This window comes from Narcine bancroftii, chromosome 2 (assembly GCF_036971445.1).
Source record: "Narcine bancroftii isolate sNarBan1 chromosome 2, sNarBan1.hap1, whole genome shotgun sequence".
Classification (NCBI taxonomy): Eukaryota; Metazoa; Chordata; class Chondrichthyes; order Torpediniformes; family Narcinidae; genus Narcine; species Narcine bancroftii.
The window spans coordinates 234,189,318-234,210,604 of record NC_091470.1 but is presented as its reverse complement, the minus strand read 5'-3'; the positions used below and the strand labels follow the sequence as shown (position 1 = coordinate 234,210,604).

Sequence of the window (21,287 nt, the reverse complement as noted above, 5' to 3'; positions counted from 1 at the left end):
GCCCCACATACAGGACTTCTCTGCCAACCTCCACGGCACACGGGTCTTCTCCAATGTGGACATCGTGTGGGGATATCATCAGATCCCGGTGCATCCAGACGACATAGGTAAGATGGCCATTATCACCCCTCTAGGCCTCTTTGAGTTCCTACATATGCCCTTCAGTCTAAAGAACGTGACCCAAAGGTTCCAGTGCCTCATGGACATGGTTGGAAAAGACTTGGACTTTGTGTTCATTTACCTGGATGATATTCTCATTGCCAGTCACAACCACAATGAACAAAAAGCCCACCTCCACACACACTTTGCCCAGCTGGCAGACTTCGACCTCGCATCAATGCGGCCAAATGCCATTTCGGCTAGGAATCCCTTCAGTTCCTGGGCCACTCCATTTCGGTGGCTGGGGCCATGCCGGAAAAGGTAGCAGCTGTTCAACAATTACCAAACCCTCCACCCTGAAAGGCCCCCAAGAGTTCATGGGGATGGTGAACTTTTACCATCATTTCATCCCTGGAGCCGTGTGCACCATGCGCCCATTGTTCGTGCTCCTGGCCACCAAAGAAAAGACTTTATCGTGGTCAGAGGAGGTGGACAAGGCTTTCATCACGACAACGGAGGTACTAGCCAGCGCCATGCTGCTGGAGCACCCGCGGCCGGAGGCACACATGGCCCTCTCCATGGATGCCTCAGCTATGGCAGTGAGGGGGGAGGGTGTTCTGGAACAGTGGCTTGATGGACAATGGTGCCCGCTGGTCTTTTTCAGCAAGCAGCTGCACCCGCCGGAGCTCAAATACCGCGCTTTCGACCGGGAGCTCTTGGTGCTGTATTTGGTCACATGCCATTTTCCCTACTTCCTTGAGGGCAGGCCATTCACAGCCTTCACGAATCACAAGCCCCTCACTCAAGCACTGGCGATGGCCAAGGATCAGTGGTCCGCCAGACAGCAGCGCCACCTCTCGTACGTGTCTGAGTTCACAACCGGCATCCAACACAGGGCCGGCAAGGACAATGTCATGGTGGATGCACTCTCCCATCAAGCCATCAACACTCTCGTGCCTGGCCTGGATTATGAGCAACTGGCTCGGGCACAGAGGAACGATGCGGAGATGGAGGCCTTGCAGACTGCTATCTTGGGCCTCAAACTCGAGGATGTCCGGGTGCCCAGAAGCCCGGACACATTGCTCTGCGACATCTCAACAGGCACGCAGCACCCGGTGGTCTCACCGCACTGGAGGGTGAAGGTCTTCAGTCTGATCCATGACCCCGTTCACCCAGCGGTAAAGACAACTGTGCGGATGGTTGCGGAGCAGTATGTGTGGCACGGGCTGAAGGAGGTGGTGGAACTGGCCAAGAACTGTACCAGGTGCTCGACCTCCAAGGTCCAGCGACACACGTGAGCTTCCATCCAGAACTTTGACCTGGCAGTTCGCAGATTCCAACACATCCACGTTGATGTCGTCGGGCCCCTGCCGGTGTCCAAGGAGGCTCGTTACCTCCTCTTGGTGGTGGGTCGGCCACAAGGCAGCTGGAGGCTGTCCTGATTAAGGAGGCCTCCGCAGGGACATGTGCCAGGACTCTGGTCAGCCAATGGATTGCTGGATTCGGAGTACTGGCACACATCACTAGCAACAGGGTGTAGTTCACGTCTACCTTGTGTACTCGGATGGTGAAGCTCCTGGGGGCGGGGGTGGTGTCAAGCTCCACCACACCATACCACACACAGTCCAACGGGTTGGTAGAGAGGTTCCACAGGCACCTGAAGGCATCACATGGCCAGGCTCTTTGGTCAAGACTGGGTGGACGAACTACCCTGGGTCCTCCGGGATTAGGACAGCACCCAAGGAGAACCTGCAGGCTTCAGCAGCAGAGATGGTCTATGGCGCATCGCTTTCCCTGCTGGGTGAGTTTTTTGGCCCAAACCCTGACACCACGGCCACCGACAAAAACCTGCTGGTGGACCCTAGCTCCGCCACCCCCAGTACGCCATGGCACCCAGCCATTTCATGTCCTCAAAGAGCTCGACTCTGCCTAGTTCATTTTTGTGCGGAGGGGACCACAAGGTGCACCGCTACAGCGACCGTACAAGGGGCCATACAAAGTCTTGCACCAGTCTGGTGGAACCTTCACCCTGGATGTTGGGGGAGAGAGGAACTTTTTAGGGTGGACTGCCTGAAGGTGGCCCATATGGACTTATCACAGCCAGTGCAGACTATCATACCCAAGTGCAGGGGCCGGCCGCCAAAGTGACTGGTTCTTGGGAGGGGGGAGGTGTGTGGTGGCACGCATCCTCATGGCGAACCGGCCCCGCTTGTATCGCCACGTGGTGGGGCAGCCATGGGGAAATGGCATGTTCAGAGGTTTCTCTCTGACTCCAGCATCCCTTCCAGCGCGCACCCTGGGCAGCGATTATGACGTCACAATGCACCAGGTGACTGAGCTCATGCTACCCTTGTAGGGGCGTGCTGAATTTGAATAAAGACAGTCATTAACGACTCTCAATGTGGTGGCTGTGTTTCTTCCACTCCTCACACTGCCCACAGTTTTGATTTATTTTTTCCCCCAGTCTCTTTCTGCATCAAGAAAAGTCACACAAAAAACTTTGGAAACTTCCTGCCCCAGGAAGTTTCTATATGATTGTGATGGACTCTTTCCCTGTCATCCACACTGGAAAGGACAGTTTCCTGGAGTCCCTAGAATCACCTGAATCGTTAAAGGTTCCATTATTGTCACATAATACTACATTTGGAATTTAACATACAAAAGATTCTTTAACTTTGTCTACCATAAGGAAGACAGTTACCACTTTGTCAAGCATCTCTCACAGAAATGAAGCCCCAGCAAGGAACAAACTCGCGACCCCTGGTTTACAAGACCAGTGCTCTAACCACGGAGCTATTGGAGCCTCTAGGACAGAGGCAGGAAGGTAATGGAACATGAGCAGGATAAATTTGGTTGGATTTAGCCCATTGCCAGACTTGCGAACCATGTCTGAACTTGGCCAGATACAGATCTGGTCTTCTTCATCATGGTGTTAAACAGCAAGTTTTCAGTGGCACACATACTGAGGTCCTGCCCCATAGTGTAAGACATAATTCAAAACATTAAGATAATGTAAAGTAAGTGTAAAGTTGATGAAAACTCCTTTCTCCTAAAATCTTCAGGAGAAGGGGGTCACCTAGTCCTATACCAGATCTCCCTGATTTGGATCAGAGAGGCTGATTCACCAGTATAAAACTGGGAGTGGATCCTTGTGTCCAACAACGATGCCACGTAATTCAGAGGAAACTCGGCAGCTCTGGGCAACACCATTCAGCCCCTTGTGAGTGACAGATGTGACAACAACTTCACCACTGTCTGTCACCTGGCCTCCCAGTGGGTCTATGTGAAGCATGGCGCATACTCGCACCCCACCTCCATAGCTCAGCATCATCAGCTCTCTTGACATCTGCTGGCCACAGCCAACACAATTCATTGTAACCTGAACTGTGCACTGTCAAGGTCAACTTAACTTTAATGCAAGTTTGATGTGTGGTATATTGCAAATGGAAACATTGGCTCTTGTTCAATCTGTGAATTGTGCAGATGGCTTTTTTTTTTAATGAGGGAAATTTATTAAGCTGAAAGATGCTGATGTGCGTGACAACAACCTGATCTAGATCATAATAATTTCAAGTGATATGGATGTAATAGAGTTCGAAACTGAATTGTCCAAGACTTTGAAAGTGATGAATTGCTCTGAGATCAGCGCTCAGGGCAATCACAGAGAGAGAGCATACATTTAAAGTCTACTCCGTAGATTATTGGCAACTTTTTTACTGGCACAGATGTTAGATAAATGCATTTGAAACATAATAACAATGATCAACATTTTGGCAATAGTATGCTGATTTTTGGCAGGAGTCACAATGTGATTTTTAACCTTTTCCTAAGTCAGCAGTTTTTTCCCCTTAAAGGAGTAAGGTGCCATATCAGTTTGTCATCCGGTTACTTAAAATCCTCAAGTTGAAATTGCTCAAAGGTTCTCTGACCTAGAATGCATGCGCATTCAGTCTTTTGGGTTGATAAGACCAAAAGATGTATTGGGCCATTCAGCCCATTGAATCTGCTCTCCCATGCAATCATTGTTGATTTATTTTTCCCTCTCAACATCTTTCATCTGTCTTCTCGCAGAAACTTTTGAAACCTTTTCCGATCAACCTCCACCTTAAATATACCAAATGATATGAACACCACAATTGTCAGTGGCAACAAATTCTACAGATTCACCACCCTCTTGATGAAGAAATTACTCCTCATCTCTGTTATAAATGGGTGTTCTTTTGTTCTAAAGCAGGATAAAGCAGGTCCTAGACCCCTACTACTGGAAACATTCTATCCACAACCACCTTTCCAATATTTGGCATGCTTCAATGATAGTCCCTCAACCTTCTAAATTCCAATGAGAACAGGCACAGTGCTATCAAATGCTCCTCAAAAATTAACTTTCTCATCCTTGAGATCATTCTTATAAATGTCCTCTGGACCCTCTGCAATACAGGCACATCCTTCTTTAGATATTGGTCACAAAATTGCTCACAAAACTCCAAATATATCCTGATCAACAACTTATAAATCGTCAGCCTTAGATCTTTTATATTCTGGATTTCTCAAAATGAATGCTAAGATTGCATTTGCCTTACTACCAGCTCAATTTGCAAGTTAACCTTTAGAGAATTCTGCGCTAGGACTCTTAAATCCCTTTCTGAATTATCTCTTCATTTAGAAAACCATTTATGAATTCATTCCTTCTACCAAATGCCTGACCACACACTTCCCAATGCTGTATTTGAACTGTCTTTTTGTCCATTACCCAACCTGTTCAATTCCCTCTGCAGACTCCCTGCTTCCTCAACTCTACCTGTCCTCCACCTATCTTTGTATCATCTGCGAACTTTGTCACAAGACCATCTGTTCTATCCTCCAGATCGTTAATGTACATTATGAAAAGCAATGCAAGTCATGACTAGTCACCGGCAGGTTGATTTTAAAAAGACAAGTGGGCCTTTTTGCCACTTTGGCTTAGAATAGAGACATTGTCAGTGTTCACATTCTTCATTAGCATCTCATCCAATGAAGTTTGAGTACATTGATCATTCTTGATGCTTGTCAATAATTCTAGGAGGCACTGCGTGGATGCAATCACGGAACTGGAGTCCGATATAAAGTTCATGATTTTGGATCTCACATTTCCCCATTATTTTCAGAGTGATGAAGGGTATCAAGGTGGGCCTGCATAGCATCAGAAAGCAGAAGTGACAAACCAGCATTAGGGGAAAGATTTGCCAATGCAGGAATAAGCCCATTTAAGTAACAAGGTGTGTCAAGTAGGGTTTTTTGTCTGCAGGTGTGTAATGGCACAATCAACAAAATTTACAGGGCAGCCTTAAAAGGAAAGTGCAAGAATTTTTAGTCAATTACTGCACTGTGCTTTCTTTGGCTTGGCTTCGCATACAAAGATTTATGGAGGGGTAAAATGTCCATGTCAGCTGCAGGCTCGTTTGCGGCTGACAAGTCCGATGTGGGACAGGCAGACATGGTTGCAGGGGAAAATTGGTTGGTTGGGGTTGGGTGTTGGGTTTTTCCTCCTTTGTCTTTTGTCAGTGAGGTGGACTCTGCAGTCTTCTTCAAAGGAGGTTGCTGCCCGCCGAACTGTGAGGCATCAAGATGCACGGTTTGAGCGATATCAGCCCACTGGTGGTGGTCAATGTGGCAGGCACCAAGAGATTTCTTTAGGCAGTCCTTGTACCTCTTCTTTGGTGCACCTCTGTCACGGTGGCCAGTGGAGACCTCGCCATATAACACGATCTTGGGGAGGCGATGGTCCTCCATTCTGGAGACGTGACCTACCCAGCCAAGTTTGATCTTCAACAGCGTGGATTCGATGCTGTCGCCCTCAGCCATCTAGAGTACTTCGATGTTAGGGATGAAGTCGCTCCAATGAATGTTGAGGATGGAGCGGAGACAATGCTGGTGGAAGCGTTCTAGGAGCCGTAGGTGATACCGGTAGAGGACACATGATTCGGAACCGAACAGGAGTGTGGGTATGACAACGGCTCTGTATACACTTATCTTTGTGAGGTTTTTCAGTTGGTTGTTATTCCAGACTCTGTGTAGTCTTCCAAAGGCTCTATTTGCCTTGGCGAGTCTGTTGTCTATCTCGTTATCGATCCTTGCATCCGATGAAATGGTGCAGCCGAGAAAGGTAAATTGGATGACCGTTTTGAGTTTTGTGTGCCTGATGGAGATGTGGGGGGTCTGGTAGTCATGGTGGGGAGCTGGCTGATGGAGGACCTCAGTTTTCTTCAGACTGACTTCCAGGCCAAACATTTTGGCAGTTTCCGCAAAACAGAACGTCAAGCGCAGAAGAGCTGGCTCTGAATGGGCAACTAAAGCGGCATTGTCTGCAAAGAGTAGTTCACGGACAAATTGCTCTTGTGTCTTGGTGTGAGCTTTCAGGTGGTACCAGATGTAAACAGCATCTTCATTGTTGAGGTCTTTCATGGCTTGGTTCAGCATCATGCTGAAGAAGATTGAAAAGAGGGTTGGTGCGAGAACGCAGCCTTGCTTCACGCCATTGTTTATGGAGAAGGGTTCAGAGAGGTCATTGCTATATCTGACCTGACCTTGTTGGTTTTCGTGCAGTTGGATAACCATGTTGAGGAACTTTGGGGGGCATCCGAGGCGCTCTAGTATTTGCCAAAGCCCTTTCCTGCTCACTGTGTTGAAGGCTTTGGTGAGGTCAACAAAGGTGATGTAGAGTCCTTTGTTTTGTTCTCTGCACTTCTCTTGGAGTTGTCTGAGGGCAAAGACCATGTCAGTAGTTCCTCTGTTTGCGCAAACAGAGGAACTACTGACCTGCTTTATCCTGCAGGATCCCTACTACTTTTTGGGGGGAAGCCTGCAGTCTAAATCACTCTGCAAAACTCGCCTCATGAATTCAACATCCAGTTGATGACTCAGTCCACATTGGTCCACATAAAAGCACAGGGACTAACTTGCACAGGAACTTAAGGCATGCAGTGTAAACGACCACAAGGTGAGTAATTATGTTAGTTTGTTTCACAGATTTTTCCATGCTGTCTTTTTAAAGAAAACAGTTAGCACATTGCTGTCTTTCTGCTTTTAAATGGAAATAAATGTGTACTGCTGTGTTGAATCCACACTGGAACACAATATCAAAGATATTACGACCAGAAGTTGTTTCAAAAGTGAAAGCCCCATTGAAATTGGATTCATGAACAATGCCAGCTTACCCTCACGTAAGGATTAATTCATGCCTCACGAGATTTCAAGGCCAGCAAAAGAGGGAGGAGGGCATTGGATCATAAAACAACATCAGAACTTACCTTGACAAGAATCCTCTCATAGATTGGTATCTCCATTCTTTAAATCCGAAATCTGCAACTCAGAAGGGATGATGCAGAAAGACGCTCTTCCATCACAGTGCTTCCCCTGAGGGCACAGATAAAGATTTGGAGGGTATAGACAACAGAAGAAAGCTGGCTGCTTTCTAGCATGACCTTCTGCAAGCATTGTTTATTCTGAAACCAATACTCTGCTAGTATGGAACCTTTTATGTCTTTGGAACTACATTGTTAACTATAAAATGCACAACCACTTCTATGAACAGGATAGCAGTACCAACATCTGCACGAAAGCTCATTTCTGCCATGTTGGCTCTGTACTCCAGCAAAGCTCTTTCAACAGAAACACACCTGGAGCACCAGAGCAAGAAAATGAACCCAAATATCAAACATTAAAGTTTTGCATGAGGTTGAACTTGAGTTTTCAAAGGTATTTTTGCAAAGTTACAACCAAGACTAATGAATCAAATTGATTTATTGGTATTTCGTCTTCATTCTTATTGTAATGTGAATAAAATGCCTCAGAAGATTTTCACTTTGTGGTCCCCTATAAAGTGATTAAGGTGAAACTGGACTAAGTACAATATGTGTTTTGGGATTAGAAGAATGGGTTTTTGTAGTGAAAAGAGCACCATTAATGAGCAGTCACCTCTTCAACTTTTCCATTAATGAAAACCTCTACATTCAACAACTTGCAGAGATTAGCATTGACCAAAATCTTAACTTGACAAACTCTACAAATAAAATGGCTTAAAGAAAAGTCAGATCATCTCATGATTTCAAAAGTCTTTCGACATCAATTAGTCATGTCAAGAGTGCGATGGGAAAAGTTTCTACTTCTGGACTGAATGTCACCTTTACAGCATTGAAGCTGCTTGATATTATCTAGGAGAAAGTAACATCTTTCACACATCCCTCCAGCTCAGATACAAGTCATTTCAATGTGGACCACTAACAGGACATATTGCAGGAATTTACCAAAATGACTTGAATGGGATTAACCCAAGCACATTATCTTTACCTCTTGAAATTGCAGGCAGCCGGTGCAGAAGACCATCATGATTTCCAAGCTCCCCTCCTGAATTATCGAACCCTGGTCACTTGTTTGTTGTAGCGGGCCCATATCCTGGAACTCCCTAACTTGCAAATATGTGAGAATGAATACCAAGTGGATAGTTCACGTTATCTCAAAAGAAATTAGTAAAGATTATTAAGTGTTGGCCTTGCCAATGATGTTATATGTGTGAATAAAATAAGGTTAGATTTTGGATTATTGACCCTGACCTCTTTTTTTCACCTTAATAGCCAAGTAGAATCAAATATTTTAATTCCTCTTAAAAGAGTTGTTTTCAATTTCATTCAGAAATTATGATTTATTGTTTTTATTTTAATAAAGTGCTTCAAAGAGCATTATAATGTTTTTACAATAACAATAAATTGAATCTTGAAAAAAAAATGGTGGCTATTATTCATACTGACTCATCAGCCTACAACTCCATTGGTTACAAATGTTTTCTTAATCTCTTTAAGATCTCTCTGGTGTAACCAGTTTGTCTTTTGCCCTAAGCTCCAATTAGACATGGTACATTACTGAATATTCACTTTGTAGCTTATAACATTGTTCAAAACATGTAATGAATCCAATCACATACAAAATGCAAATAGTTTATTAGTGTGAGCAAGAGAGAAATCTGGGGCAGTGTAGTCTGAATAAAAGCTCTCATGACTGGAGGGAGAACAAACCTTTTTATAATTTCTAATTATGGGCAGGGTTTCCCAGTGGTCTTCAGAAGGATTCTGGGTTTAGGTGGGAAATCAGCGTTATATGTGGGCAGAATGGAGTGGTGCCAGGAGGTGGGGCCAGCCATCAGCACAGCATGCTACCAGTGAATCCCAGTTCACTGCATTCACCCCTTCCTATAGAATTTAGGGTCTGTGAATGAAGGCAGAGAACATGCGTTCAGAAACAAATGGTTTTAAAAAAAAAAGTTATTTGCAAGTTTAAGTGATCTGGGGGTCTGGAGATCCTGGTGGAGTGCCTTAGCACTAGGGGGCCTTGGACTCCTTGAGTCTCCTGATCCCCTTGTAAGGGAGAAGAGGCAGACTGGGTCTATGGTAGAGGGGGATGCACTTTCCTCCTGACCTGAATCCCCTGAGGCCCTGATTGGGGGTCGGCAAGAATGAGATCCGTGGCTTGCAGGGCAACTGAGACAACGAACCCTCTGTTCCGGTGGGTGCCAGGTCTCTGATGGAGATGGTGTCCTCGCTGCCACCTGGGTACTCCACATAGGCATATGTATGATTGACGTGCAGTAGTTTCACCCTTTCCACCAGGGTGTCAGGCTTGCTTCGCTCGTGCTTCCTCAGAAGGATCAGACCAGGATTGGTTAGCCAGACTGGGAGTGTAGTTCCTGATGCCAAACCTCCTTCATAAGGAGTAGTGTTGGTTGTGGTACGTAGTAGCAACAGGATGGAATGGAACAACATTGGGAAGATGTCCTGCCAGTACAAGTCTGGAAGGCCTTTTGACTTCAGGACCAGTTTGACAGCCTTCCAGACCATGGCATTCTCCTTTTCAACCTGTCCATTCCCCTGGGGGTTGTAGCTAGAAGTCCTGCTGGACACTATGCCCCTCACCAACAGATACTGATGTAGCTCATCATTAGTATAGAGTCTTCATGACCGATGAGGTGGATGTGTCTGGGCATGGAATAGTGAATGGGAAGTGCAAGTACTTGTCAATTACAAAGGAAGAAGGTGTTCCCGTTTGGGGAGGGGAGAGGTCTCTTACAATCGATGCTGAGCCACTTGAAAGTCCTGGATAACTTGATCAGGTGCGCCTTTGCAAGGCGGTAGAAGTGCAGCTTGCACTCCCTGCAGTCCTAGCTATTCCTGGTCATTTCACTGACGCCTTCCATGAAGTTAGGCAGATTGCGCCCATTGACAAAATGAGCCATGCGGGTGACCCATGGATGGCAGAGCTCATTGTGCATAGACCAGTTGGCTGGTGTGTGTAGAGGCACAGCTTCCTCTGGATAAGGCATCTGGAGGGTCATTAAGGGCTCCTGGCTGATAGACAATGCCATAAGTGTAGGTGGAGAGCTCGATCTTTCATGTAGCAATCTTTTCATTCTTGATTTTGCTCCTCTTGACATTACTAAACAAGAATGCAACTGAGCAATGGTCAGTGAGGACTGTAAACCTTCTGCCAACCAGGTGGTGCCTCCAGTTCCTACAATGGCCTGAGGTCATTTTCCACCAACGGGCTATGGAGCTTATGGCCTTGCAATGTCCGCCAAAAAATGCAGGTGACGCCCGCCTGGTTGAGGGTAGCAGCCAGGGCTATGTCCAAAGCATTGCTTTCCACTTGGAAAAGCACGTTCTTGTCCATCGTGTGCATGGCGACTTTCACAATGTGGTTCCAGAGGTAGTTAAAAGCCGTTTGGGATTCAGCTGAGAGGGAGAAATTAGTGCCTTTTCAGAGAGGGCAAACCCAGTGTATTGAGGGATCCACTGGGTTTAATATGAGAAAAATTCCAGGCATATCCTCAAAACTTGGTGGTCCTGGGGATGGGGAGCTCTACTATGGGGCATATCCTACCAGGATTGGGGCCAATTATGTCATTCTCCACCACATAGCCAAGGATAGCAAGACGTTTAATCCTGAACATGCACTGATCAGAATTCTAAGTAAGGTTCAGAGCTTTTGCCATGTGGAGAAAACAATGGAGGTTGGCGTCATGGTCTTCCAAGGTGTGGCCACAGATGGTGACATTTATTGAGGTAGGGGAAGGTAGCCTTCAACCCATACTCATCAACCATTCTGTCCATCTGCCTCTGGAAGATCAAAACCCCATTTATAATACCGAAAGGGACCCTCTGGGATTGGTAGAGACGACCGTTATTCTCAAATTCCATATATGGATGGTCCTCCAAGAGATTGGCTGCTAGTGATAGGCAACTTTCAGATAGATGATTGAATAGACCCGATTCAGCGTGTTATCATTCACCGTGTCTGAAATACAAGAGAGGGTATATGCGTCTAGTAGCGTGTACTGATTAATAGTTTGACTGCAGTCAATCACTATCCTGGACTTTTTTCCCCCCTTTTATCACTACCACTGGGCTTGTGCTAGGCTCAATGATATCTTCTTTGAGCAGACATCATCTCAGACTTTATGAAATCTCGGTCTGCTGTACTGTACCTCTTGCTCTTGGTAGCAATGGGTTTGCAATCTGAGGACAGACTCGGGAAGAGAGGAGGGGGGGGTCAATATTCAGTGTGGAGAGGCTGCATGTGGGTTCTGATTTTAGGGGCCTCGGTTCGGAACCGTTACAGGGGAGGGGACCAGAATACTCCAAGGTCACACTTTTAAGGTGATGCTGGAAGCCCAGACTCAACAACACCGGACTACACAATTCATAACATATATAACATAACAATTTACAGCAAGGAAACAGGCCATTAGGCCCTTCTAGTCCGCACCGAACCAAACACCCCTCTCTAGTCCCACCTCCCTGCACAATGCCCATAACCCTCCATCTTCTTCTCATCCATATACCTGTCCAACCTTTTCTTAAATAATACAATTGACTCTGCCGCCACTATTTCTCCCGGAAGCTCATTCCACACGTCTACCGCTCTCTGAGTAAAGAAGTTCCCCCTCATGTTACCTCTAAACCTCTGCCCCTTAATTCTTAACTCATGTCCTCTTGTTTTAATCTTTCCTCCTCTTAACAGAAATAGTCTAATCCTCAAGTATATGCAAGCAAAATTTACAAACCACCCCCCCCCCACCTTCAAAAGACAAATGTACTATACAATGTTGTTGAACACGCATAGAATGCAAATGAGATGCGAGAAATATGCAGTAATTAGAAGGATACATCTTCAGGTTGTACTTTTGCACAGTCTGTAAGTCTATGAAACTTTCAGTAGAGACTATGTCGATTAGGCACATAGTGGAATGTCTGTTTACTTTCACAGTCATTATGGAGTTGCTGAGATAGTGAGGTCTGTCCTGATCTAGGACCATCGAGAATTGCTCCCCAGAGACTCCATGCTCCTCGCTCGAGTGGCCCCCACGGTCCTTGTTTGCCTTGCATAGGTAAGATGGCGTCGATCTTGTTGTGCAAGAAGATGGCCGCCCTCCTCCTCCTTACGACAATGATGGCGCCGAGTTTGAATTTGGGTCATGGCAAGATGGCTACTGAGCTTTTTCGCTTTGATTCCTCGCGACCACCCTCCTTCGGCGTGTCGTGCAGCAAATGGGTTTGCGTGAATTCGGGGCAGGAATCGGATCCAGCAGTGATGCAGGCTGCAGATTTCCCCGGGCTTCCCCTCGCACGTCAAACCCTTGCCCAATGCCCTTTCTTGCTACAGCTGGAACACACTGAGTCTTTTGCTGGACAATGACATTGAGATGCTGGCTCTTGCCACAGAAAAAACACGCCTTAGCACGGGAAGCAGCAGTTGTCAGGGCAGGGGTAGCAGGAGCAGCCAGTCCTTGGAAGGGGCCGCCTGGGTGAGCGAGCTCACTGTCTTTGAGGTTGTCGTTCTCAAGCTTGGCCTGTTCCAACAATTTGACCAGCTCGACATGGCTAGCCAGGTCCTTCTTTCCCAACTCGAGCAGTCGCTGTCTCATGTACATCAAGCGGATCCCGCGACTAGAGTGGCCCGGATCTGTTCTTCTTTATGAACGTGGCCTGCAGCCACTTTGTACCTGCACTTCTAGGCAAGTGTCCATAAATCCAGCAGGTAGTCATTAATTGTCTTTCCTGACTGCTGGCGACATAGAGCGAGTCGGTGCCTCACTAGGACCTCGGTCTGCAACTTCAGGCACCTTGCCTACAATGCCTTCATAACAGCAGCGTATGTCAAGCAGTCTCATCCTGGGTGAGGACCTCATCCAGCTCTAGCCTTGGGGGCTGTTGAGGGAGCTGGAGCAGGGCGGAATCTTGGACTGAGCGGTTGGCACTGTAAAGAGATTGGAAGTGTTCTGACCATCGGTTGAGGATGGAGATCTTGTCGCTGAGGAGGACTTTGCCGTCTGAGCTGCGCAGCGGGCTTTGGACTTGGGGTGAGGGGCCGTACACAGCCTTTAGAGCCTCGTAAAAACGCCTGAAGTCACCAATGTCCGCGCTGAGCTGGGTTCGCTTGGCGAGGCTAGTCCACCACTCATTTTGGATCTACTGGAGTTTGCGCTGAAGATGGCTACATGCACGACGGAAGGCTTGTTTCTTCTCTGGACAGGACGGCTTTGTAAGGTGAACCTGGTGGACAGCTCACTTCTTTGCCAGCAGCTCCTGGATTTCCTGGGTCACCCAGGATGAGACATATAAGGCAATTGAACAGCTGAAAAGTGGCAAAGCAGCAGGTATGGATGGAATCCCCCCAGAGGTCTGGAAGGCTGGTGGCAAAACTCTGCATGTCAAACTGCATGAGTTTTTCAAGCTTTGTTGGGACCAAGGAAAACTGCCTCAGGACCTTCGAGATGCCATCATCATCACCCTGTACAAAAACAAAGGCGAGAAATCAGACTGCTCAAACTACAGGGGAATCACACTGCTCTCCATTGCAGGCAAAATCTTCGCTAGGATTCTTCTAAATAGAATAATACCTAGTGTCGCCGATAATATTCTCCCAGAATCACAGTGCGGCTTTCGCGCAAACAGAGGAACTAGTGACATGTTCTTTGCCCTGAGACAGCTCCAAGAAAAGTGCAGAGAACAAAACAAAGGACTCTACATCACCTTTGTTGACCTCACCAAAGCCTTCGACGCCGTGAGCAGGAAAGGGCTTTGGCAAATACTACAGCGCATCGGATGCCCCCCAAAGTTCCTCAACATGGTTATCCAACTGCACAAAAACCAACAAGGTCGGGTCAGATACAGCAATGAGCTCTCTGAACCCTTCTCCATTAACAATGGCGTGAAGCAAGGCTGTGTTCTCGCACCAACCCTCTTTTCAATCTTCTTCAGCATGATGCTGAAACAAGCCATGAAAGACCTCAACAATGAAGACGCTGTTTACATCCGGTACCGCACGGATGGCAGTCTCTTCAATCTGAGGCGCCTGCAAGCTCACACCAAATCACAAGAGAAACTTGTCCGTGAACTATTCTTTGCAGACAATGCCGCTTTAGTTGCCCATTTAGAGCCAGCTCTTCAGCGCTTGACGTCCTGCTTTGCGGAAACTGCCAAAATGTTTGGCCTGGAAATCAGCCTGAAGAAAACTGAGGTCCTCCATCAGCCAGCTCCCCACCATGACTACCAGCCCCCCCACATCTCCATCGGGCACACAAAACTCAAAACGGTCAACCAGTTTACCTATCTCGGCTGCACCATTTCATCAGATGCAAGGATCGACAACGAGATAGACAACAGACTCGACAAGTCAAATAGCGCCGCTGGAAGACTACACAAGAGTCTGGAAAAACAACCAACTGAAAAACCTCACAAAGATAAGCGTATACAGAGCCGTTGTCATACCCACACTCCTGTTCGGCTCCGAATCATGGGTCCTCTACCGGCATCACCTACGGCTCCTAGAACGCTTCCACCAGCGTTGTCTCCGCTCCATCCTCAACATTCATTGGAGCGCCTTCATCCCTAACGTCGAAGTACTCGAAATGGCAGAGGCCGACAGCATCGAGTCCACGCTGCTGAAGATCCAGCTGCGCTGGGTGGGTCACGTCTCCAGAATGGAGGACCATCGCCTTCCCAAGATCGTGTTATATGGCGAGCTCTCCACTGGCCACCGTGACAGAGATGCACCAAAGAAGAGGTACAAGGACTGCCTAAAGAAATCTCTTGGTGCCTGCCACATTGACCACCGCCAGTGGGCTGATATGGCCTCAAACCATGCATCTTGGCCCCTCACAGTTCGGCAGGCAGCAACCTCCTTTGAAGAAGACCACAGAGCCCACCTCACTGACAAAAGACAAAGGAGGAAAAACCCAACCCCAACCAACCAATTTTCCGCTGCAACCGTGTCTGCCTGTCCCGCATCGGACTTGTCAGCTACAATCGAGCCTGCAGCTGACATGGACATTTACCCCCTCCATAAATCTTCGTCCGCGAAGCCAAGCCAATGAAGAAAGATGTCGAGCAGTCCCTGATGACTGCATACCATTTCATTCCTACCCTCAAATGAGTGCAGACCTCCTGAATTCATCAGTGTGGAAAACGTCTCTGGTCGCATTCAGTTAGGCCTGGAAGCCGTCTAGCCAGTATTTGAACTCCTCAGCCACATCGGGGGACAAAGGGTCTATCAGTAGCATACCTGTCTTGAGTAACGCTTTCATCATGAGGGAATAAGCTAATAAAATTGTAGCGTGAATAAAAGCTCTCATGACTTGAGGGAGAACAAATGCTTTTATTAGCTTATAACTAAGGGTAGGGTAGTCTTCAGAAGTGTTCTGGGTTTAGGTGGGGAAACCAGGGTTATATGTGAGCAGATGGGGGTGGAGCCAGCACAACACACCACCAGTGAATCCCAGTTCACTGCAGGCAGGTTAACAAATTCAGCAGATGAATTGTGGGTTAATTATTCTGCTATTCCAAATGGGGTTTCAGGTCGATTTGCATTTGGGATACATTAATAAGCTTTACTCCCATTTCTTCAGCTGTCTATTTATTTCCTTTACAATTATCCAATTGATGCTTCAGTTCATACATTGTTCATAGTCTACTTGATTTTATTTGTATGACCATTGTCATTGCCTCTTTTAGCCTTGCTACGAGGTACATAACATTTTGAGAAGCTTGGATAATAGCTGTAAGAGGTTTTCTGTGCAGCATTTCAAATCCCTTGAAAAGCAATACTTTGGATCAAACTGATGTGATGTGATACACTTTAGTGTTATTATTGCTGTAATACCAGCCAATGAATCATAATCAGCATTGACCTGAATATAAAATAGAGGAACATACATTGCATAAATACATACAATAAACCAAGTACAACTAAAATCATATTATTCTAAAATTTTAACAATTTACTGATTCTAAAATGTAAGCTCAGCACCAATCAACGCCATGAATTTGTATTTAACATGATCTTAGAAGCTTTTGTGCTTGCATTCATTGAGTGTGATTTGAACATCCAAGGGGCCTAAAGTTTGGGAGGAATCCTTCACAAGGTGCCTTCCATTTTAATTAATTATTCCCACATGACCGTCCCTCGCTAAGTTTCTCTTTCACCCTTTAATATAGTCTTTAAAATGTATCTCTTTGAATATTTTTTATTCTTTCTACTAATGTATGATGTCAATTTTCTTTATTTATTATTGCTCCTTTGCAGAGATTTTTGATATTATCTTGCTCAGATGTTCTTGAAATGCTTATTATTGTGAATGTGATGAACAGAGTGCCACAGGTGGTACAGCGCTAGCGATTGGGACCAGGGTTTGAATGCCGCACCGTCTGTAAGGAGTTTGTATGTTCTCCCTGTGTCTGCGTGGGTTTTACCCAGGGGCTCTGGGTTCCTCCCACAGTTTGAAATGTACCGGGGGTGGGGGGAGGACACAGTGGTGGAGTGTAGGCTAATTGGGTGTAAATTGGACGACAACTGGTCTATTAACGTGCTGTATGTCTAAATTTAAAGTTTAAAATACTGCCCAATTGTAATTAATGGTGGAAATTACTATATTTACTCCCACTTGCAAATACAGAGTTCTTAAAAAAAAAGACACTATTCAATGTTTTACATATATAATCATTTGATGTTCACTGTTAATGGTTCTTGTGCGGAAAGAAAATCTAGCATTGTCTGCTACATTTTCCTACTTTCATCAGACCTGCAACAATTTCTAGCCATTCTAAAACTAAGCTGTTCACCTCCCTGTGCTGATAATAGTTCTTCCTGTTGTTATCTTCTGATTTAAAGATTAAATCCATTGTTCTTCATGGCATTGAATTGCCTTCAATTTTTCAGCCTGTTCCATTTCCTCAGCTGAATACCTCCAGCTGGAGGAATTCAATCGGTCAAACAGCATCACAGGGAGAAAAAAAAATGGACTGCATTTTGAAGCTGGATCCACTGATTCCTCCAGCAAATTGCATTTAGCTTCACTTCACATTCCAGCAAGTGCAGACTCCAGTTATATTTCCTCACCTTGAGTCGATGGGATGTTTGACCTTGACCATACAAGCATTATTTTCCCTGCCATGTAATCCACTCGATGTGAGGATATTGAGAGTTCCTTTGGAGTTGCGATATTTGCATCAGTTCCCATAATAACACGAGGAGTGTCATTGTGGTGGAACACCACCGGCCTACTGCAGGGGGAAACCTCTGAACCTGCAGGAGTGTAAGGGGACAGGACAACACCTGGCCGGCTGGCAATCAGTTGGCGTGAATGGATCAAGCTCCACCCAGTCGGGTGTCAATCACCCTCCAGGATATAAGCTTGCGCCGGCCTCCCGAGGCCTCACACTGAGTTGCTGCAGCCACAGGCAGCCTGGCTCTGTGGAAGTCTTTGTGGATTAAAGCCTGTTGTACAGTCTTTACCTTGTGTGTGTCTGATTCTGTCTAACAGCGCATCACAATTTAATCCACAAAGTTTTCCCATGGCTGCCATGGAAAAACTCCTGAGTGCAGGGAGCATCGAGGTCGACCCACACTACAAAGAAGCCCAAACACAATTCGAGATCTGGCAGCACGTGGTCAAAGCAATCATCGAGGCACACGAGGGCGACATCCTGGACTCCGATTGGAAGCGGTTGGTCGTACTCCGGTCAAAGCAGGGTCTCAGCGCCTTCCAGGTAACCAAAGGCTGCTCCACATACAAGAGCACAATGGACACTCTCAAGAACTTGTACAAGCCCCCATGAATGTGGTCTGTGTAAGGTACCTCCTCAACACCTGAACCCAGCAACCCGGGGAGATGGCTGAGCCTTATCTGGGACACTTGCGAGAGTTGGCCCGACCGTGTCTGGCTGAACCCAGGGTAGGTGTAAAGGAAGTCGAGAGGCTGATCCGGGACGCCTTCATCCAAGGGCTACACTCAAGGGCCATCCGGCAGAAGCTGCTGGAAGACAACATCTATGCCCTAACCAGGACTGTGGAAGTGGTCCAAACCTGAGAAGCAGCAGCCCTGCACATCGAAGCCTTCAATTCCAGGTTCCCCCAGGCTTTCTCATGGCCCTCTTACACTGCAGCTGCAGCCCCAGGCCGAGCTGGGGAGGAGGTTGCTGCGGCAGGCGCCCGGCGCCCCTGTAAGTACTGTGGGTCCTGGTGTGGGTCAGATTGACGATCGCGCCAAAACTGCCCAGCTAGGAACCAGTATTGTTCCCGAAGCGGCAATAAAGGCCACTGCAAAAGTGTGCCTCTCTAAACCTGCTGGCAGTGCAGTGGCCCTCTATGACCTCCCAACTTCCCCCACAGACCTCCCCATGTGCATATGCTTCCCCGGCACAGCGGACATGGCTGGGGAAAGAGGTCAGCTATGCAGCAGCTCCCCACGTGCAGCCGCCATCTTGGGCCAGGCAGTGCCCAACACGGAGGGCCCCCGACAACGTTGAGAACGACGTGGTCAACATGGGCGATGACCAGGCTGCCCTACCGATGCTCCCCATGCCTCCGGGTGCCATCAGCTGCCACACGCCTCACCCAGCGGCCGACGGCAACATTGTCAACACAGGCGATGACCAGGCCCCCCTGTCAACGCTCCCCATCCCTCCAGATAGCGACAACTCTGACTTCAAGATGGTCCTGGCCGCTACCACGCTGACCAGGGACAGTCCCCATGATCTCGATGTGCGAGTCAACGGGCAGGTAACAAAGTGCCTGTTGGACAGTGGCAGCACCAAGAGGTTCATTCACCCGATCGTGGCCCACTGCCTAAGGATAAAGGTCCACCGCACCACCTGCTCGATCGCCCTCGCCAACAAGGATAAGACTGTTGGTACCCTTGGGCGCTGCTCGGTCAATATAACCGTGTGAGGGGAGACTCCTGGTCATCCCCAAACTCTGCGCACCTCTCCTCCTGGGCCTGGATTTCCAGTGCCACCTGCAGAGTGCCACCCTTGCCTTCGGGGGCCCCCAACCTCCACTCACATTGGACAGCACGCCAACCTACCAGCCCCGGCCAACCTGCGGCCTCTCCACACTGCGCATCACCCCACCGGCACTCTTTCCACATCTTGCGCTAGGCTGCAAGCCGATTGCTGCCAGAAGTAGGCACTATTGCGCTGCAGACAGGGACTTCATCAAGGCGGACGTGCGGTGACTCCTGGCGGAAGGCATTATAGAGCCCAGTAACAGTCCTTGGAGAGCCCAAGTCCTGGTGGTCAAAGGGGGAAGTAAGCCGAGGATGGTCGTGGATTTCAGCCAGACCATTAATCATTACACCCAGCTGGATGCCTACCCCTGCCGAGGATCGCCGACATGGTCAATGAGATTGCCCGCTACTGGGTTTTCTCCATGATTGACCTGAAGTCAGCTTATCACCAAATCCCTATCCACCTGAAAGACAAGCTCTACACCGCCTTTGAGGCGGACGGGTGCCGGTACCAGTTCCTCTGGGTTCTTTTTGGGGACACGAACAGGGTCTCCATCTACCAGTGGGAGATGGATCACATGGTAGACCGGCACAAGCTGGAGGCGCCATTCCCATATCTGGATAACGTCACTATCTGTGGCCATGACCAGCAGGACCACGATGCTAACCTGGAAAAGTTCCTCCAGGTGGCCGCGGAGCTGAACCTCACTTACAACAAGGAGAAGTGTGTGTTTAGAGCACCACCTGCCTCGCCATCCTGGGGTACATCGTGGTCCATGGAGTCATCGGCCCAGATCAGGAAAGGATGCGCCCATTAATGGAGTTACCCCTCCCCCCAACACTAAAGGCCCTCCGCAGGTGCCTGGGCCTGTTCTCTTATTATTGCAATGGGTCCCTCACTTCTCGGACAAGATCTGCCCACTTGCCCAAGCCACAACTTTTCTCCTCCCAACTGAGGCGCTGGCAACCTTCACCTGCGTCAGGCAAGACATCGCGGAAGCCATGATGCAGGCTGTGGATGAGGACTCCCCCTTCCAGGTGAAGAGCATTGCCTCCGAGGTGGCCCTCGTTGCTACCCTCAAGCAAGGTGGGGGGAGGGGGGGGTGCCCCATCACCTTCTTCTCCAGGGCCCTCCATGGTTCTGAGCTAGGGCACTCCGCCATTGAAAAGGAGGCCCAGGCGATTGTGGAAGCGGTCTGCCACTGGTGCCACTACCTGGCCGGCAGGAGATTCACACTCCTCACGGACCAGCGGGCCATGGCATTCATGTTTAACACTACGCACAAGAGCAAGATAAAGAATGACAAGATCCTGAGTTGGAGAGTTGACCTACAACTACAACATCCATTACCGCCCCAGGAAGTTCAACAACTCCTCTGATGCCCTTTCTCACACATGCGCGTCTATGCATGATGACAGGTTGCAGGCATTGCATGAGTCCCTCTGCCATCCGGGCGTCACCTGGTTGTATCATTTGGTTAAGTCCCGACGTCAGGGACATGACCGAGGCCTGTTGGGTCTGTGTGGAGTGTAAACCCTGCTTCTTCCGACCCCCCAGACCAAAGTTGTAAATGCTACTCGACCTTTTGAGCATCTCTGCGTGGACTTCAAAGGGCCCCTGCCTTCCACTAACCGAAACATCTAATTCCTCACGGTAGTGGACGAGTACTCACGCTTCCCTTTCACCATCCCTTGTCCGGACACCTTCATGGCCATTGTCATCACGGCCTTGGGGCATATTTTCACCATGTGTGAAAGGGGGAGTCCACAGGGAACGGGGATCTAGTTTCATGAGCGAAGAGCTGCGCCAGTATCTGACGGCAAGGGGTATCGCGACTAGTCGCATGACAACCTATAACCCAAGAGGCAACGGGCAAGT

General features: G+C 48.0%; 1 long non-coding RNA gene across 5 annotated transcripts in view; it reads left to right on the top strand.

The window, feature by feature from the left end:
• Positions 1-2,499: 2,499 nt before the first annotated feature.
• Positions 2,500-21,287, top strand: part of LOC138755142 (uncharacterized) — a 467,989-nt gene continuing 449,201 nt past the window's right edge. For all 5 annotated transcript variants that reach the window (XR_011352046.1, XR_011352047.1, XR_011352049.1 and 2 more), the window contains exon 1: positions 2,500-2,923. This is a non-coding gene — a long non-coding RNA (uncharacterized lncRNA). The remainder of the gene's footprint in view (positions 2,924-21,287) is intronic.